Source organism: Cherax quadricarinatus, chromosome 32 (genome assembly GCF_038502225.1).
Source record: "Cherax quadricarinatus isolate ZL_2023a chromosome 32, ASM3850222v1, whole genome shotgun sequence".
In the NCBI taxonomy this organism is placed as follows: Eukaryota; Metazoa; Arthropoda; class Malacostraca; order Decapoda; family Parastacidae; genus Cherax; species Cherax quadricarinatus.
Window position 1 is genome coordinate 37033664 of NC_091323.1, and position 14839 is coordinate 37048502.

General features: G+C 40.3%; 1 protein-coding gene across 3 annotated transcripts in view; it reads right to left on the bottom strand.

Moving 5' to 3' along the window:
- Nucleotides 1-14839, bottom strand: part of LOC128690237 (plasma membrane calcium-transporting ATPase 3) — a 559190-nt gene that overhangs the window by 383551 nt on the left and 160800 nt on the right. The window lies entirely within an intron of this gene.

The following is a 14839-nucleotide window of genomic DNA, read 5'->3' on the forward strand; positions in this document are numbered from 1 at the left end:
GACTCTCCCTGCGTCACTAGACTCTCACCACAACTTTACGGTGACCCAGTGATGCAGGGGGGGGGGGAGAGATATCATAATTAGAGTACAGACACAGGTTAGGTTAAGTAAGGTTTGTCAGGAAACAAGACAAGTGTTTCCTGACGTGGGTTTTAGTCATATGATAACCCGCAGCTGGAGCTTTTGGTCATCTGACCGACGCCTTCCACTGACTTACCCTTCTACCCCTTTAAAAGTTATGGTTATTGTTATAACCACACAGACACAAGTAAGATATATTAAGTCTGCTGTCACATCAAACAAGTCAAGTTGAATCCAGTCGAGTCACATCAAATCTTGACTCTGTACGACTTGATCACACAATGGCACGTTAGTTAATATTTTAGGTGTCCCGTAGATGGGTCGGTAGCGCAAACACTGAGGTCCGTGGTTTGATCCCTGGTACGGGTGGAAAAATTAGGACGTGTTTCCTTAAGACACCTACTGTCCATGCCCACCTAGCAATAAAATAGGTACCTGGGTGTTAGTCGACTGGTGTAGGTCGCATTTTGGGGACAAAATTAACCTAAGTTACCCGAAATGCTCTGCATAACCAGGGGCTTTCTATACAGTATGTCACTGATGTCAGCAATGGTCTGTATAAGTTGTATCATGTACTTGTAGAAATAAAGATTATTATTATTATTATTATTAACTACCTAGGAAACCAACCATAACAAAAGAGAGAGACAATAATCAGGGATAAGGACCAGGTACAAGAATCAGGGATAAGGACCAGGTACAAGAATCAGGGATAAGGACCAGGTACAAGAATCAGGGATAAGGACCAGGTACAAGAATCAGGGATAAGGACCAGGTACAAGAATCAGGGATAAGGACCAGGAAAAATTAACAAGGACATGATGGCAGAAAGGGAAACAAAGCAGGCCAAGGACTCACACCAGCGTCATCATGATCACTGAGAGAGTAGTGGTGGCCACGGGCTACACGCAGCTTCAATCACAGGTACGACAAACTAGGCCAAGCAAGCATAGCAGTAGCTGTCCTAGATATGGTGCACGAACACAACACTGGCGGACAACACTAATACAGTGGTGCACGAACACAACACAACGTACAGTGGTGGACAACACTATGTACAGTGGACAACAGTACGTACAGTGGCGGACAACACAACGTACAGTGGTGGACAACAGTACGTACAGTGGTGGACAACACTACGTACAGTGGTGGACAACACTACGCACAGTGGTGGACAACACTACGCACAGTGGTGGACAACACTACTCACAGTGGTGGACAAAACAACGTACGGTGGACAACAGTACGTACAGTGGTGGACAACACTACGTACAGTGGTGGACAACACTACGCACAGTGGTGGACAACACTACTCACAGTGGTGGACAAAACAACGTACGGTGGACAACAGTACGTACAGTGGCGGACAACACTACGTACAGTGGTGTACAACAGTACGTACAGTGGTGGACAACAGTACGTACAGTGGTGGACAACAATGCACAGTGGTGGACAACAATGCACAGTGGTGGACAACACTACGTACATACACATTGCTCATCAATTACGTACATGCAAACTTCGCCAATTATGTACATATACACTACTCATCAATTACGTATGTACACACTGCTGATCAATTACATACGTACACACTTCTCATCAATTACATACGTACACACTTCTCATCAATTACGTACATACACACTGCTCATCAATTACGTACGTAAACACTGCTCATCAATTACGTACGTACACACTGCATCAATTACTTACGTACACACTGCTCATCAATTACTTACGTACACATTGCATCAATTACTTACGTACACACTGCTCATCAATTACGTACGTACACACTGCATCAATTACTTACGTACACACTGCTCATCAATTACTTACGTACACACTGCTCATCAATTACGTACGTACACACTGCTCATCAATTACGTACGTACACACTGCTCATCAATTACGTACGTAAACACTGCTCATCAATAACGTACGTAAACACTGCTCATCAATTACGTACGTACACACTGCATCACTTACGTACACACTGCTCATCAATTACGTACGTACACACTGCTCATCAATTACGTACGTACACACTGCTCATCAATTACGTACGTACACACTGCTCATCAATTACGTATGTACACACTGCTCATCAATTACGTACGTACACGCTGCATCACTTACGTACACACTGCTCATCAATTACGTACGTACACACTGCTCATCAATTACGTACGTACACACTGCTCATCAATTACGTACGTACACACTGCTCATTAATTACGTACGTACACACTGCTCATCAATTACGTACGTACACACTGCTCATCAATTACGTATGTACACACTGCTCATCAATTACGTACGTACACACTGCATCACTTACGTACACACTGCTCATCAATTACGTATGTACACACTGCTCATCAATTACGTATGTACACACTGCTCATCAATTACGTACGTACACACTGCTCATCAATTACGTATGTACACACTGCTCATCAATTACGTACGTACACACTGCATCACTTACGTACACACTGCTCATCAATTACGTATGTACACACTGCTCATCAATTACGTATGTACACACTGCTCATCAATTACGTACGTACACACTGCTCATCAATTACGTATGTAAACACTGCTCATCAATTACGTACGTACACACTGCTCATCAATTACGTACGTACACACTGCTCATCAATTACGTACGTACACACTGCTCATCAATTACGTACGTACACACTGCTCATCAATTACGTACGTACACACTGCTCATCAATTACGTATGTACACACTGCTCATCAATTACGTACGTACACACTGCTCATCAATTACGTACGTACACACTGCTCATCAATTACGTACGTACACACTGCTCATCAATTACGTACGTACACACTGCTCATCAATTACGTATGTACACACTGCTCATCAATTACGTACGTACACACTGCTCATCAATTACGTATGTACACACTGCTCATCAATTACGTACGTACACACTGCTCATCAATTACGTATGTACACACTGCTCATCAATTACGTATGTACACACTGCTCATCAATTACGTATGTACACACTGCTCATCAATTACGTACGTACACACTGCTCATCAATTACGTACGTACACACTGCTCATCAATTACGTACGTACACACTGCTCATCAATTACGTACGTACACACTGCTCATCAATTACGTATGTACACACTGCTCATCAATTACGTACGTACACACTGCATCACTTACGTACACACTGCTCATCAATTACGTATGTACACACTGCTCATCAATTACGTATGTACACACTGCTCATCAATTACGTACGTACACACTGCTCATCAATTACGTATGTACACACTGCTCATCAATTACGTACGTACACACTGCATCACTTACGTACACACTGCTCATCAATTACGTATGTACACACTGCTCATCAATTACGTATGTACACACTGCTCATCAATTACGTACGTACACACTGCTCATCAATTACGTATGTAAACACTGCTCATCAATTACGTACGTACACACTGCATCACTTACGTACACACTGCTCATCAATTACGTACGTACACACTGCTCATCAATTACGTACGTACACACTGCTCATCAATTACGTATGTACACACTGCTCATCAATTACGTACGTACACACTGCTCATCAATTACGTACGTACACACTGCTCATCAATTACATACGTACACACTGCTCATCAATTACGTACGTACACACTGCTCATCAATTACGTATGTACACACTGCTCATCAATTACGTACGTACACACTGCTCATCAATTACGTATGTACACACTGCTCATCAATTACGTACGTACACACTGCTCATCAATTACGTATGTACACACTGCTCATCAATTACGTACGTACACACTGCTCATCAATTACGTATGTACACACTGCTCATCAATTACGTACGTACACACTGCTCATCAATTACGTATGTACACACTGCTCATCAATTACGTACGTACACACTGCTCATCGATCACTAATCAGCACTGCAATGATTTTATAAACATTACCAGTATGGCTATAATAATAATAATAATAATAATAATAATAATAATAATAATAATAATAATAATATGACATGGTGAATGGGGCTAAGTGTAGCAATACTGAGTGTTGCTGAGGACACTTATCATAGTGTACTAACACAGTGTAGTGTTGCTGAGGACACTTATCATAGTGTACTAACACAGTGTAGTGTTGCTGAGGACACTTATCATAGTGTACTAACACAGTGTAGTGTTGCTGAGGACACTTATCATAGTGTACTAACACAGTGTAGTGTTGCTGAGGACACTTATCATAGTGTACTAACACAGTGTAGTGTTGTTGAGGACACTTATCATAGTGTACTAACACAGTGTAGTGTTGCTGAGGACACTTATCATAGTGTACTAACACAGTGTAGTGTTGCTGAGGACACTTATCATAGTGTACTAACAGAGTGTAGTGTTGCTGAGGACACTTATCATAGTGTACTAACACAGTGTAGTGTTGCTGAGGACACTTATCATAGTGTACTAACACAGTGTAGTGTTGCTGAGGACACTTATCATAGTGTACTAACACAGTGTAGTGTTGCTGAGGACACTTATCATAGTGTACTAACACAGTGTAGTGTTGCTGAGGACACTTATCATAGTGTACTAACACAGTGTAGTGTTGTTGAGGACACTTATCATAGTGTACTAACACAGTGTAGTGTTGCTGAGGACACTTATCATAGTGTACTAACACAGTGTAGTGTTGCTGAGGACACTTATCATAGTGTACTAACACAGTGTAGTGTTGTTGAGGACACTTATCATAGTGTACTAACACAGTGTAGTGTTGCTGAGGACACTTATCATAGTGTACTAACACAGTGTAGTGTTGCTGAGGACACTTATCATAGTGTACTAACACAGTGTAGTGTTGTTGAGGACACTTATCATAGTGTACTAACACAGTGTAGTGTTGCTGAGGACACTTATCATAGTGTACTAACACAGTGTAGTGTTGCTGAGGACACTTATCATAGTGTACTAACACAGTGTAGTGTTGCTGAGGACACTTATCATAGTGTACTAACACAGTGTAGTGTTGTTGAGGACACTTATAGTGTACTAACACAGTGTAGTGTTGCTGAGGACACTTATCATAGTGTACTAACACAGTGTAGTGTTGCTAAGGACACTTATCATAGTGTAGTGTTGCTGAGGACACTTATCATAGTGAACTAACACAGTGTAGTGTTGCTGAGGACACTTATCATAGTGTAGTGTTGCTAAGGACACTTATCATAGTGTACTAACACAGTGTAGTGTTGCTAAGGACACTTATCATAGTGTACTAACACAGTGTAGTGTTGCTAAGGACACTTATCATAGTGTACTAACACAGTGTAGTGTTGCTAAGGACACTTATCATAGTGTAGTGTTGCTGAGGACACTTATCATAGTGTACTAACACAGTGTAGTGTTGCTGAGGACACTTATCATAGTGTACTAACACAGTGTAGTGTTGCTAAGGACACTTATCATAGTGTAGTGTTGCTGAGGACACTTATCATAGTGTACTAACACAGTGTAGTGTTGCTGAGGACACTTATCATAGTGTACTAACACAGTGTAGTGTTGCTGAGGACACTTATCATAGTGTACTAACACAGTGTAGTGTTGCTGAGGACACTTATCATAGTGTACTAACACAGTGTAGTGTTGCTGAGGACACTTATCATAGTGTACTAACAGAGTGTAGTGTTGCTGAGGACACTTATCATAGTGTACTAACACAGTGTAGTGTTGCTGAGGACACTTATCATAGTGTACTAACACAGTGTAGTTTTGCTGAGGACACTTATCATAGTGTACTAACACAGTGTAGTGTTGCTGAGGACACTTATCATAGTGTACTAACACAGTGTAGTGTTGCTGAGGACACTTATCATAGTGTACTAACAGAGTGTAGTGTTGCTGAGGACACTTATCATAGTGTACTAACACAGTGTAGTGTTGTTGAGGACACTTATCATAGTGTACTAACACAGTGTAGTGTTGCTGAGGACACTTATCATAGTGTACTAACAGAGTGTAGTGTTGCTGAGGACACTTATCATAGTGTACTAACACAGTGTAGTGTTGCTGAGGACACTTATCATAGTGTACTAACACAATGTAGTGTTGCTGAGGACACTTATCATAGTGTAGTGTTGCTAAGGACACTTATCATAGTGTACTAACACAACGTAGTGTTGCTGAGGACACTTATCATAGTGTACTAACAGAGTGTAGTGTTGTTGAGGACACTTATCATAGTGTACTAACACAGTGTAGTGTTGCTGAGGACACTTATCATAGTGTACTAACACAGTGTAGTGTTGCTGAGGACACTTATCATAGTGTACTAACACAGTGTAGTGTTGCTGAGGACACTTATCATAGTGTACTAACACAGTGTAGTGTTGCTGAGGACACTTATCATAGTGTAGTGTTGCTAAGGACACTTATCATAGTGTACTAACACAGTGTAGTGTTGCTGAGGACACTTATCATAGTGTACTAACAGAGTGTAGTGTTGCTGAGGACACTTATCATTGTGTACTAACACAGTGTAATGTTGCTGAGGACACTTATCATAGTGTACTAACAAAGTGTAGTGTTGCTGAGGACACTTATCATAGTGTACTAACACAGTGTAGTGTTGCTGAGGACACTTATAGTGTAATGTTGCTAAGGACACTTATCATAGTGTACTAACACAGTGTAGTGTTGCTGAGGACACTTATCATAGTGTACTAACACAGTGTAGTGTTGCTAAGGACACTTATCATAGTGTACTAACACAGTGTAGTGTTGCTGAGGACACTTATCATAGTGTACTAACAGAGTGTAGTGTTGCTGAGGACACTTATCATTGTGTACTAACACAGTGTAATGTTGCTGAGGACACTTATCATAGTGTAGTGTTGCTGAGGACACTTATCATAGTGTACTAACACAGTGTAGTGTTGCTGAGGACACTTATCATAGTGTACTAACAGAGTGTAGTGTTGCTGAGGACACTTATCATTGTGTACTAACACAGTGTAATGTTGCTGAGGACACTTATCATAGTGTACTAACACAGTGTAGTGTTGCTGAGGACACTTATAGTGTAGTGTTGCTAAGGACACTTATCATACTGTACTAACACAGTGTAGTGTTGCTGAGGACACTTATCATAGTGTACTAACACAGTGTAGTGTTGATGAGGACACTTATAGTGTAGTGTTGCTGAGGACACTTATAGTGTAGCGTTGCTGAGGACACTTATCAGAGTGTAGTGTTGCTGAGGACACTTATCATAGTGTAGTGTTGCTGAGGACACTTATCATAGTGTACTAACACAGTGTAGTGTTGCTGAGGACACTTATCATAGTGTACTAACACAGTGTAGTGTTGCTGAGGACACTTATCATAGTGTAGTGTTGCTGAGGACACTTATCATAGTGTACTAACACAGTGTAGTGTTCTTGAGGACACTTATCATAGTGTACTAACACAGCGTAGTGTTGCTGAGGACACTTATCATAGTGTACTAACACAGTGTAGTGTTGCTGAGGACACATCATAGTGTACTAACACAGTGTAGTGTTGCTGAGGACACTTATCATAGTGTACTAACACAGTGTAGTGTTGATGAGGACACTTATCATAGTGTACTAACACATTGTAGTGTTGTTGAGGACACTTATCATAGTGTACTAACACAGTGTAGTGTTGCTGAGGACACTTATCATAGTGTACTAACACAGTGTAGTGTTGATGAGGACATTTATCATAGTGTAGTGTTGATGAGGACACTTATCATAGTGTACTAACACAGTGTAGTGTTGCTGAGGACACTTATCATAGTGTACTAACACAGTGTAGTGTTGCTGAGGACACTTATCATAGTGTACTAACACAGTGTAGTGTTGCTGAGGACACTTATCATAGTGTACTAACACAGAGTAGTGTTGCTGAGGACACTTATCATAGTGTACTAACACAGTGTAGTGTTGCTGAGGACACTTATCATAGTGTACTAACACAGTGTAGTGTTGCTGAGGACACTTATCATAGTGTACTAACACAGTGTAGTGTTGCTGAGGACACTTATCATAGTGTACTAACAGAGTGTAGTGTTGCTGAGGACACTTATCATAGTGTACTAACACAGTGTAGTGTTGTTGAGGACACTTATCATAGTGTACTAACACAGAGTAGTGTTGTTGAGGACACTTATCATAGTGTACTAACACAGTGTAGTGTTGCTGAGGACACTTATCATAGTGTAGTGTTGCTGAGGACACTTATCATAGTGTACTAACACAGTGTAGTGTTGCTGAGGACACTTATCATAGTGTACTAACACAGTGTAGTGTTGCTTAGGACACTTATCATAGTGTACTAACACAGAGTAGTGTTGCTGAGGACACTTATCATAGTGTAGTGTTGCTGAGGACACTTATAGTGTACTAACACAGTGTAGTGTTGTTGAGGACACTTATCATAGTGTACTAACACAGTGTAGTGTTGCTGAGGACACTTATCATAGTGTAGTGTTGCTGAGGACACTTATCATAGTGTACTAACACAGTGTAGTGTTGTTGAGGACACTTATCATAGTGTACTAACACAGTGTAGTGTTGCTGAGGACACTTATCATAGTGTAGTGTTGCTGAGGACACTTATCATAGTGTACTAACACAGTGTAGTGTTGTTGATTACACTTATCATAGTGTACTAACACAGTGTAGTGTTGCTGAGGACACTTATCATAGTGTACTAACACAGTGTAGTGTTGTTGAGGACACTTATCATAGTGTACTAACACAGTGTAGTGTTGCTGAGGACACTTATCATAGTGTACTAACACAGTGTAGTGTTGCTGAGGACACTTATCATAGTGTACTAACACAGTGTAGTGTTGCTGAGGACACTTATCATAGTGTACTAACACAGTGTAGTGTTGCTGAGGACACTTATCATAGTGTACTAACACAGTGTAGTGTTGCTGAGGACACTTATCATAGTGTACTAACACAGTGTAGTGTTGCTGAGGACACTTATCATAGTGTACTAACACAGTGTAGTGTTGCTGAGGACACTTATCATAGTGTACTAACACAGTGTAGTGTTGCTGAGGACACTTATCATAGTGTACAAACACAGTGTAGTGTTGCTGAGGACACTTATCATAGTGTACTAACACAGTGTAGTGTTGCTGAGGACACTTATCATAGTGTACTAACACAGTGTAGTGTTGCTGAGGACACTTATCATAGTGTACTAACACAGTGTAGTGTTGTTGAGGACACTTATCATAGTGTACTAACACAGTGTAGTGTTGCTGAGGACACTTATCATAGTGTACTAACACAGTGTAGTGTTGTTGAGGACACTTATCATAGTGTACTAACACAGTGTAGTGTTGCTGAGGACACTTATCATAGTGTAGTGTTGCTAAGGACACTTATCATAGTGTAGTGTTGCTAAGGACACTTATCATAGTGTACTAACACAGTGTAGTGTTGCTGAGGACACTTATCATAGTGTAGTGTTGCTAAGGACACTTATCATAGTGTACTAACACAGTGTAGTGTTGCTGAGGACACTTATCATAGTGTACTAACACAGTGTAGTGTTGCTAAGGACACTTATCATAGTGTACTAACACAGTGTAGTGTTGCTAAGGACACTTATCATAATGTACTAACACAGTGTAGTGTTGTTGAGGACACTTATCATAGTGTACTAACACAGTGTAGTGTTGCTGAGGACACTTATCATAGTGTACTAACACAGTGTAGTGTTGTTGAGGACACTTATCATAGTGTACTAACACAGTGTAGTGTTGCTGAGGACACTTATCATAGTGTACTAACACAGTGTAGTGTTGCTAAGGACACTTATCATAGTGTATTGTTGCTGAGGACACTTATCATAGTGAACTAACACAGTGTAGTGTTGCTGAGGACACTTATCATAGTGTAGTGTTGCTAAGGACACTTATCATAGTGTACTAACACAGTGTAGTGTTGCTAAGGACACTTATCATAGTGTACTAACACAGTGTAGTGTTGCTAAGGACACTTATCATAGTGTACTAACACAGTGTAGTGTTGCTAAGGACACTTATCATAGTGTACTAACACAGTGTAGTGTTGTTGAGGACACTTATCATAGTGTACTAACACAGTGTAGTGTTGCTGAGGACACTTATCATAGTGTAGTGTTGCTGAGGACACTTATCATAGTGTACTAACACAGTGTAGTGTTGCTGAGGACACTTATCATAGTGTACTAACACAGTGTAGTGTTGCTAAGGACACTTATCATAGTGTAGTGTTGCTGAGGACACTTATCATAGTGTACTAACACAGTGTAGTGTTGCTGAGGACACTTATCATAGTGTACTAACACAGTGTAGTGTTGCTGAGGACACTTATCATAGTGTACTAACACAGTGTAGTGTTGCTGAGGACACTTATCATAGTGTATTAACACAGTGTAGTGTTGCTGAGGACACTTATCATAGTGTACTAACAGAATGTAGTGTTGCTGAGGACACTTATCATAGTGTACTAACACAGTGTAGTGTTGCTGAGGACACTTATCATAGTGTACTAACACAGTGTAGTTTTGCTGAGGACACTTATAGTGTACTAACACAGTGTAGTGTTGCTGAGGACACTTATCATAGTGTACTAACACAGTGTAGTGTTGCTGAGGACACTTATCATAGTGTACTAACAGAGTGTAGTGTTGCTGAGGACACTTATCATAGTGTACTAACACAGTGTAGTGTTGTTGAGGACACTTATCATAGTGTACTAACACAGTGTAGTGTTGCTGAGGACACTTATCATAGTGTACTAACAGAGTGTAGTGTTGCTGAGGACACTTATCATAGTGTACTAACACAGTGTAGTGTTGCTGAGGACACTTATCATAGTGTAGTGTTGCTGAGGACACTTATCATAGTGTACTAACACAGTGTAGTGTTGCTGAGGACACTTATCATAGTGTACTAACACAGTGTAGCGTTGCTGAGGACACTTATCATAGTGTAGTGTTGCTAAGGACACTTATCATAGTGTACTAACACAGTGTAGTGTTGCTGAGGACACTTATCATAGTGTACTAACAGAGTGTAGTGTTGCTGAGGACACTTATCATAGTGTACTAACACAGTGTAGTGTTGCTGAGGACACTTATCATAGTGTACTAACACAGTGTAGTGTTGCTGAGCACACTTATCATAGTGTACTAACACAGTGTAGTGTTGCTGAGGACACTTATCATAGTGTACTAACACAGTGTAGTGTTGCTGAGGACACTTATCATAGTGTAGTGTTGCTAAGGGCACTTATCATAGTGTACTAACACAGTGTAGTGTTGCTGAGGACACTTATCATAGTGTACTAACAGAGTGTAGTGTTGCTGAGGACACTTATCATTGTGTACTAACACAGTGTAATGTTGCTGAGGACACTTATCATAGTGTACTAACAAAGTGTAGTGTTGCTGAGGACACTTATCATAGTGTACTAACACAGTGTAGTGTTGCTGAGGACACTTATAGTGTAGTGTTGCTAAGGACACTTATCATAGTGTACTAACACAGTGTAGTGTTGCTGAGGACACTTATCATAGTGTACTAACACAGTGTAGTGTTGCTGAGGACACTTATCATAGTGTACTAACAGAGTGTAGTGTTGCTGAGGACACTTATCATTGTGTACTAACACAGTGTAATGTTGCTGAGGACACTTATCATAGTGTAGTGTTGCTGAGGACACTTATCATAGTGTACTAACACAGTGTAGTGTTGCTGAGGACACTTATCATAGTGTACTAACAGAGTGTAGTGTTGCTGAGGACACTTATCATTGTGTACTAACACAGTGTAATGTTGCTGAGGACACTTATCATAGTGTACTAACACAGTGTAGTGTTGCTGAGGACACTTATCATAGTGTACTAACACAGTGTAGTGTTGCTGAGGACACTTATAGTGTAGTGTTGCTAAGGACACTTATCATACTGTACTAACACAGTGTAGTGTTGCTGAGGACACTTATCATAGTGTACTAACACAGTGTAGTGTTGATGAGGACACTTATAGTGTAGTGTTGCTGAGGACACTTATAGTGTAGTGTTGCTGAGGACACTTATCATAGTGTAGTGTTGCTGAGGACACTTATAGTGTAGTGTTGCTGAGGACACTTATCATAGTGTACTAACACAGTGTAGTGTTGCTGAGGACACTTATCATAGTGTACTAACACAGTGTAGTGTTGCTGAGGACACTTATCATAGTGTACTAACACAGTGTAGTGTTGTTGAGGACACTTATCATATTGTACTAACACAGTGTAGTGTTGCTGAGGACACTTATCATAGTGTACTAACACAGTGTAGTGTTGCTGAGGACACTTATCATAGTGTACTAACACAGTGTAGTGTTGCTGAGGACACTTATCATAGTGTACTAACACAGTGTAGTGTTGATGAGGACACTTATCATAGTGTACTAACACATTGTAGTGTTGTTGAGGACACTTATCATAGTGTACTAACACAGTGTAGTGTTGCTGAGGACACTTATCATAGTGTACTAACACAGTGTAGTGTTGCTGAGGACACTTATCATAGTGTACTAACACAGTGTAGTGTTGCTGAGGACACTTATCATAGTGTAGTGTTGCTGAGGACACTTATCATAGTGTACTAACACAGTGTAGTGTTGTTGAGGACACTTATCATAGTGTACTAACACAGTGTAGTGTTGCTGAGGACACTTATCATAGTGTAGTGTTGCTGAGGACACTTATCATAGTGTACTAACACAGTGTAGTGTTGTTGAGGACACTTATCATAGTGTACTAACACAGTGTAGTGTTGCTGAGGACACTTATCATAGTGTAGTGTTGCTGAGGACACTTATCATAGTGTACTAACACAGTGTAGTGTTGTTGAGGACACTTATCATAGTGTACTAACACAGTGTAGTGTTGTTGAGGACACTTATCATAGTGTAGTGTTGCTGAGGACACTTATCATAGTGTACTAACACAGTGTAGTGTTGCTGAGGACACTTATCATAGTGTACTAACACAGTGTAGTGTTGCTGAGGACACTTATCATAGTGTACAAACACAGTGTAGTGTTGCTGAGGACACTTATCATAGTGTACTAACACAGTGTAGTGTTGCTGAGGACACTTATCATAGTGTACTAACACAGTGTAGTGTTGCTGAGGACACTTATCATAGTGTACAAACACAGTGTAGTGTTGCTGAGGACACTTATCATAGTGTACTAACACAGTGTAGTGTTGTTGAGGACACTTATCATAGTGTACTAACACAGTGTAGTGTTGCTGAGGACACTTATCATAGTGTACTAACACAGTGTAGTGTTGTTGAGGACACTTATCATAGTGTACTAACACAGTGTAGTGTTGCTGAGGACACTTATCATAGTGTACTAACACAGTGTAGTGTTGCTGAGGACACTTATCATAGTGTACTAACACAGTGTAGTGTTGCTGAGGACACTTATCATAGTGTACTAACACAGTGTAGTGTTGCTGAGGACACTTATCATAGTGTACTAACACAGTATAGTGTTGATGAGGACACTTATCATAGTGTAGTGTCGCTGAGGACACTTATCATAGTGTACTAACACAGTATAGTGTTGATGAGGACACTTATCATAGTGTAGTGTTGCTAAGGACACTTATCATAGTATACTTACAGTGTAGTGTTGCTGAGGACATTTATCATAGTATACTTACACAGTGTAGTGTTGCTGAGGACACTTATCATAGTGTACTAACAGTGTAGTGTTGATGAGGACACTTATCATAGTGTAGTGTTGCTGAGGACACTTATCATAGTGTAACACAGTGTAGTGTTGCTGAGGACACTTATCATAGTATACTTACACAGTGTAGTGTTGCTGAGGACACTTATCATAGTGTACTAACAGTGTAGTGTTGCTGAGGACACTTATCATAGTGTACTAACACAGTATAGTGTTGATGAGGACACTTATCATAGTGTAGTGTTGCTGAGAACACTTATCATAGTGTACTAACACAGTATAGTGTTGCTGAGGACACTTATCATAGTGTAGTGTTGCTGAGGACACTTATCATAGTGTACTAACACAGTGTAGTGTTGCTGAGGTCACTTATCATAGTGTACTAACACAGTGTAGTGTTGCTAAGGACACTTATCATAGTGTAATAACACAGTGTAGTGTTGCTGAGGACACTTATCAGAGTGTACTAACACAGTGTAGTGTTGCTAAGGACACTTATCATAGTGTAGTGTTGCTAAGGACACTTATCATAGTGTACTAACACAGTGTAGTGTTGCTAAGAACACTTATCATAGTGTAGTATTACAGATGACACTTATCATAGTGTACTAACACAGTGTAGTGTTGCTGAGGTCACTTATCACAGTGTACTAACAGTCTAGTGTTACTGAGGACACTTATCAGTGTACTAACACAGTATAGTGTTGCTGAGGACACTCATCATAGTGTAGTGTTGCTGAGGACACTTATCATACTGTACTAACACAGTGTAGTGTTGCTGAGGTCACTTATCACAGTGTACTAACACAGTATAGTGTTGCTGAGGACACTTATCACAGTGTACTAACACAGTATAGTGTTGCTGAGGACACTTATCACAGTGTACTAACACAGTATAGTGTTGCTGAGGACACTTATCA